The sequence below is a fragment of the Sorex araneus genome, chromosome X (assembly GCF_027595985.1).
Source record: "Sorex araneus isolate mSorAra2 chromosome X, mSorAra2.pri, whole genome shotgun sequence".
NCBI lineage: Eukaryota > Metazoa > Chordata > Mammalia > Eulipotyphla > Soricidae > Sorex > Sorex araneus.
Window position 1 is genome coordinate 150974121 of NC_073313.1, and position 5788 is coordinate 150979908.

A 5788-nucleotide genomic window follows, 5' to 3' on the forward strand; every position below is an offset into this window, starting at 1 on the left:
CCCGGGGGTGGATCTTTCCTCCCCACCCTGTCTTCCTGCACGGAAAATGGCGGCAGCAGCAACATCCACATGGCAGGAGCCATCTTCTAAGACTCCTAACCCAGAGGTATATGAGTTTTACACTTGGGGCTCCTAGGGAATCATGGGAAGTGGGTGTAACTGGCACGCCCTCGGCCCAGATAAATTCGGAGCTGCTGAGAGTGAAACAGACCCTCTGCGCCTAAAGACTTTGATTCCAGAGACTAACACATTCGGGCATCCAGCACAGCTTCTTATAGCAATGCACTGGGACTGTGAACTGGGCTACAACTCCGTGCTGCCCGGGGGTGGATCTTTCCTCCCCACCCTGTCTTCCTGCATGGAAAATGGCAATGGCAGCAACATCCACATGGCAGGAGCCATCTTCTAAGACTCCTAATCCAGAGGTATACGACTTCTTACAGCAATGCACTGGGACTGTGAACTGGGCTATGCAATTTTTCGCAGAATTTTCCCTGGACTTTATACAGAAATCCAAATTGTCAGCAATGTGAAACGGTTCCTTTTTAACAGGTCTGACTTGGGGGGGGGGGGAACTCCAAATAATAACAGTGAGTTTTTGTTGAAATATTGAAGGTTATTAAAGTAGCAGCCATTTCTCTGGTCTGTGAACTAAGCAACAGCCCCACGCCGGCCGAGAAGAGGAAATATCCCTCTTTCCCGGTTGTTTCTCATTTTCAGGGAGAAACGCGGCGTGGCGTCCACCATACCATGAGGCATGGGAAGGGGGATGAGGGGGGGAAAAAAAGGAAAAAGGAAAAAGGAAAAAAAAAAACGAGTTATATACTTGGAGCAGTGGAGCTACATATCTCTTCATTCTCAGCAATGGAAAACTAATTATCAAATGCTTCCTTGGTAGTAGGGCTGTCTTTCTTGGGGGGAAACTCCAACAATAGTGAGTTTTGTGTTGAAATATGGAACGTAATCAAGGTAAAGAGAAAATGAAGTGAAATTTATCAGTTATACAGTTGGGGGTGGGGGGGGCGGGGGCGGGGGGTATACTGGGGTTTTTGGTGATGGAATATGGGCACTGGTGAAGGGATGGGTGTTTGAATATTGTATAACTGAGACATAAACCTGAGAACTTTGTAACTTTCCACATGGTGATTCAAAATTAAGAAAAAAGAGAGAGAGAGAGGGGTTCGGCAAGGTGATATCATTTCACCGAAACTCTTCAGTGCCACCCTAAAGAACATCATACGATGACTGGAATGGAAAGGAATGGGAGTGAAGATAGACAGTTGGCACATCTTTTCTACTCCACTGTTCTTCCTGCCTTAACATATGCCTCAGAGACCTGGGCCCTACAAAAACAGGTTGAGAAAGCTATTTGGGCATCCCAAAGAGGAATCTAAAGAGGTATGCTTGAAGTATCACGTTTCACTCACGTGAGAGAAGGAATCCGGAGTTCCAAGCTCCATCATCGATCAAGAATCAGGGACGCTGTCTCATTTGCCAAGGCGTTGAAAATCAGATGGGCCGGACACGTAATGTGATATAGAGACAACTGCTGGAGTAGAGCTGTTACCAAGTGGATTCCATGGGATGTCAAAAGACCACGTGGAGGGTGGGGACCAGGGGGGTCCTTTGATGGCTGGAGCCGCCCCTGTGTCCCCACGAGTCCAGTGACTCGGGTCCACAGCTTGCACACAGCCGGAGTCCCCCGGCCGCGATCTGAGATTTCAAAATGATTTCCATCTTGACTTACAACTCTAAAAGCCTTCCCAGAACATCAGAATGGGCCCTGAGATTCTCAATAAGAACACTAAGTTGTTCCTCTCAGCTGCGAGCTGCACCAGCTGTCGAGACCAAGTCAAAGAAGACCTTAGCCAAACCCAATGTAAGGAATATCGTGGTGGTAGAAGGTGTTCGCACGCCATTTTTGCTGTCCGCACTTCATATAAGGACCTGATGCCCCATGATCTGGCTAAAGCGGCACTTATAGGGTTGTTACATCGAACCAAGATCCCAAAGGAAGTTGTGGATTATATTATTTTTGGCACTGTTATACAGGAAGTGAAAACAAGCAATGTGGCTAGAGAGGCTACCCTTGTAGCTGGCTTCTCGGACAAAACCCCTGCCCACACTATCACCATGGCTTGCATCTCTGCCAACCAAGCCATGACAACAGGTGTGGGGTTGATTGCTTCTGGACAGTGTGACGTGATTGTGGCAGGTGGTGTAGAGTTGATGTCTGATGTCCCTATCTGTCGTCATTCAGGGAAAATGAGGAAAATGATGCTTGATCTCAATAAAGCCAAAACTCTGGGTCAGCAATTGTCTTTGCTCTCAAAGTTCAGATTGAATTTCCTGTCACCTGAGCTCCCTGCAGTAGCCGAGTTCTCCACCAGTGAGACCATGGGCCACTCTGCAGACCGCCTGGCTGCTGCCTTTTCCATCACGCGAACGGAGCAGGACGAGTATGCGCTGCGCTCACACAGCCTGGCCAAGAAGGCGCAGGACGAGGGGCTCTTTTCTGATGTGGTGCCCTTCAAAGTGCCAGGCAAAGACACAGTTACCAAAGATAATGTCATTCGCCCTTCCTCCCTAACTCAAACCTACATTCATCAAGCCCTATGGCATTGTGACAGCTGCCAACTCTTCTTTCCTGACTGACGGTGCATCAGCAATGCTGATGATGTCCGAGGAGAAGGCCCTGGCGATGGGTTACAAACCCAAGGCCTATTTAAGGGATTTCATGTATGTGTCTCAGGATCCGAAAGATCAACTTTTGCTTGGACCAACATATGCTACTCCAAAAGTCTTAGAAAAGGCAGGATTAACAATGAAAGATATTGATGCTTTAGAATTTCATGAAGCTTTCTCAGGTCAGATTTTGGCTAATTTCAAAGCAATGGATTCTGATTGGTTTGCACAGAACTACATGGAAAGAAAAACCAAGGTTGGACTGCCTCCACTGGACAAGTTCAACAACTGGGAGGGCTCACTGTCCCTGGGACACCTGGAGCCACAGGTTGCTGACTGATCATGGCAGCTGCCAACAGATTACGGAAGGAAGGAGGCCAGTATGGTTTGGTGGACGCCTGTGCCGCTGGAGGACAGGGACACGCCATAATAATGGTAGCTTATCCAAAATAAGTGCCAGAAGAGGGAACCGGGAGGCTGGGAGCAGCACTCACAGCGGCGCTCCGCTTCAGTGCTACTCAGTGACAGCTACCAAGTGTCCTTCCACACTCCTTTAGGAAAGCAGAACCTGTGGCCTTCTGTTAAATACTTTGCAATTAAGTGTTACCAGCGTTTGAGCTTTTCAGTAATCCCAGCTTACTGTTCTTTCAGGGATTTGTTTGTCACCAGAGTCTCACTCAGCTCTTAAGTTTACACGATTGTTCTTTGTCTCTGTTCTTTGAAGACTACTTGAGTGTGAGAGTTTGGAGAGGAGGTTGGCTGAGGTCTGGAACCATCTTTGTAGCGCACGCAGTCTTATTTGTGACCTAAAGAGAAGTTGTTTTTGCTACAAAGCGCAAACCAACGTGCCTAAATTAACCTAATTATGAAAAGGTAACTTGGTCTAAACAGCACTGAAAACGTACAGTAAATGTTTAGATACATAAATACCATGCTGAATAGCCTGAATAAAATGGAGAACTATTGAAAAAAAAAAGACCACGTAGCCACCCACCTACGAGATGGTCAGACTTCTTTGTCATAACCCTGAATGAACAGTTTGAGGCTCTTTGTGTTCCATGAGCGAGCAGATACCATTGGGCTACACTAGCATGCGACAGGGACGAATAGAGACGTTACTGGCACCCGCTTGAGAAAATCGAAAATCAGTGGGATGACAAGTGATACAAGTGATAGTTTTGGGTATCAGTATAGATCATGCTTTCTATGGGTTAAAGTTAGGGTTAGATTTTGGGCTAGGGTTAAGGTTGTTTAAGGTTTAGGTGGAAAGTATTGTTTTGGTACAAGATATAAAGAGGAAAGCAAAGTATCTGACGATTGATAAATTTGGCATAATTGGTAGGATTATGCCTATGCTAGGTTCAGGCACATCATACTGATACAATTAGCCTAGGGCAAGGATTAGGGTTAGGGGTTTGGAGGTTGCACGTGGTAACTTTTTTCTGTATAACTTCTTAAAAACGGAAGTTAAGAGTAGAGAGACAGTAAACTTAGGAAATTTGCTAGTTTTAAATATGAGTAGATATTAGGCTTCATATGGATTAGGGTTAGAATTCAGGCTAGGGTTAGGGATGTGTAGAGTTTAGGTAACAAGTATTGCTGTGTTCCAAGATAAAAAGAGAAGTAAAGTATTGAGTAAGTGTTAAATATAGGGTAATTTCCCTCTCCCATTTTCTGAATGCTCCCTTCTCTAAATTATCCTCCACACCCCTGACCCACTCTCAAGCTTCCTATTAAGGACCAGTTCTATTACCACTGGGCATTGATATTCCCCTATGAAGTTTCTTTACATCCCACTTATAAAAGAGATCATTCTGTTTATTCTTGCCCTCTGACTGATTGTACTCAACATGATACTCTCCAGATCCGTCTATGTCGCAGCAAGTTGCATGATTTTATGTATTCTTATGGCTGAGGAGTATTCACTTGTGTATATGCACCATAGTTTCTTTATACAGTCATCTGTGATTTTGGGTTGTTTTCATATTTCGGCTATTGTGTATAGTGCTTCAATGAACATAGGAGTGCAGATGTCTTCTCTGCATGTGCTATGGGGCTCTTGGATATATTCCCAGCAGTAGAATTCCTGGGTTATATGGAAACTCAATTCCTGGTTTGTTTGTTTTTTTTTTTTTTGATGAATGTTTACACTGTCTTCCAAAAAATCTGGACTATTCGACATTACCTTCAGCAGTGAATGAATGCCCCTTTTCCCCCACATCCTCCCCAACACTGGATTATGTTGTTGTTTTTGATGATTGATAGTCTCTGAGGTGTGAGATGATATTTAATTGTTGTTTTGATTTGTATTTCCCTGATGATTATTGATATAGTGCATTTTTTTCAAATGCTCTTTGGCCATGTGTGTTCTCCTTTGAAGAAGTTCTTGTTCATCTCTTCTCACCATATTTTCTGTTATGATATCACTAAAGCTTTCTTTTTTAAAAGTTGTTCAAGTTTTCTTTTAAAAATATTTATTATTATAAAGTTGTTCATGATTTATTACATTCAATATTCCAATACCAATTCCACCGCTATTGGACCTTCTCACCACCATTATTTCCAATTCTCCCAACCACCCCTCAAGCCTGCCACTATAGCAGGCCCTGAATAATTTATTTTATATTGCTTGTTATAATTCACTAGAAATGATCAAAAATATTTTCTCAGAATAAAGTGTGTGAATATTATTGTATCTCACCATGGAGCCATTAATCCCTTGTAGAAGAGATTACTAACATGCTGTTACAGGTTAAGTCTTATGTGTTTGTATTTTCTTGTGTTTGTATTGGTTGCCTTCTACTTTACATCCAATCCAATGTGGTGTGCTACTCCTAGTTTATCTTTGGCTTAGAGTTTGCTCCAGGAATTCAAAGATTTTGAACAGGGTGATACAGCTGGAATTAAATTTTAACTAGATGGTGACTTTGGGTGCCTTGGGTGACTCAGTGAAATATTGCCTTTCTCTTTCCCTTTGCATAATTTACTTTAGAGCAATGTCCTTTTTGTATAGAAAGGCAGTTAATAATATGCTATTATAACTTGAGAGTTAATTGACTCCAAATAATATTTACTTCCGGGAATCTATTACATTTACTTGACT

General features: G+C 43.4%; 1 pseudogene; it reads left to right on the forward strand.

The window, feature by feature from the left end:
• Nucleotides 1–1726: 1726 nt before the first annotated feature.
• Nucleotides 1727–3653, forward strand: LOC101546253 (trifunctional enzyme subunit beta, mitochondrial-like; annotated as a pseudogene).
• The last annotated feature ends 2135 nt before the right edge of the window (nt 3654–5788 follow it).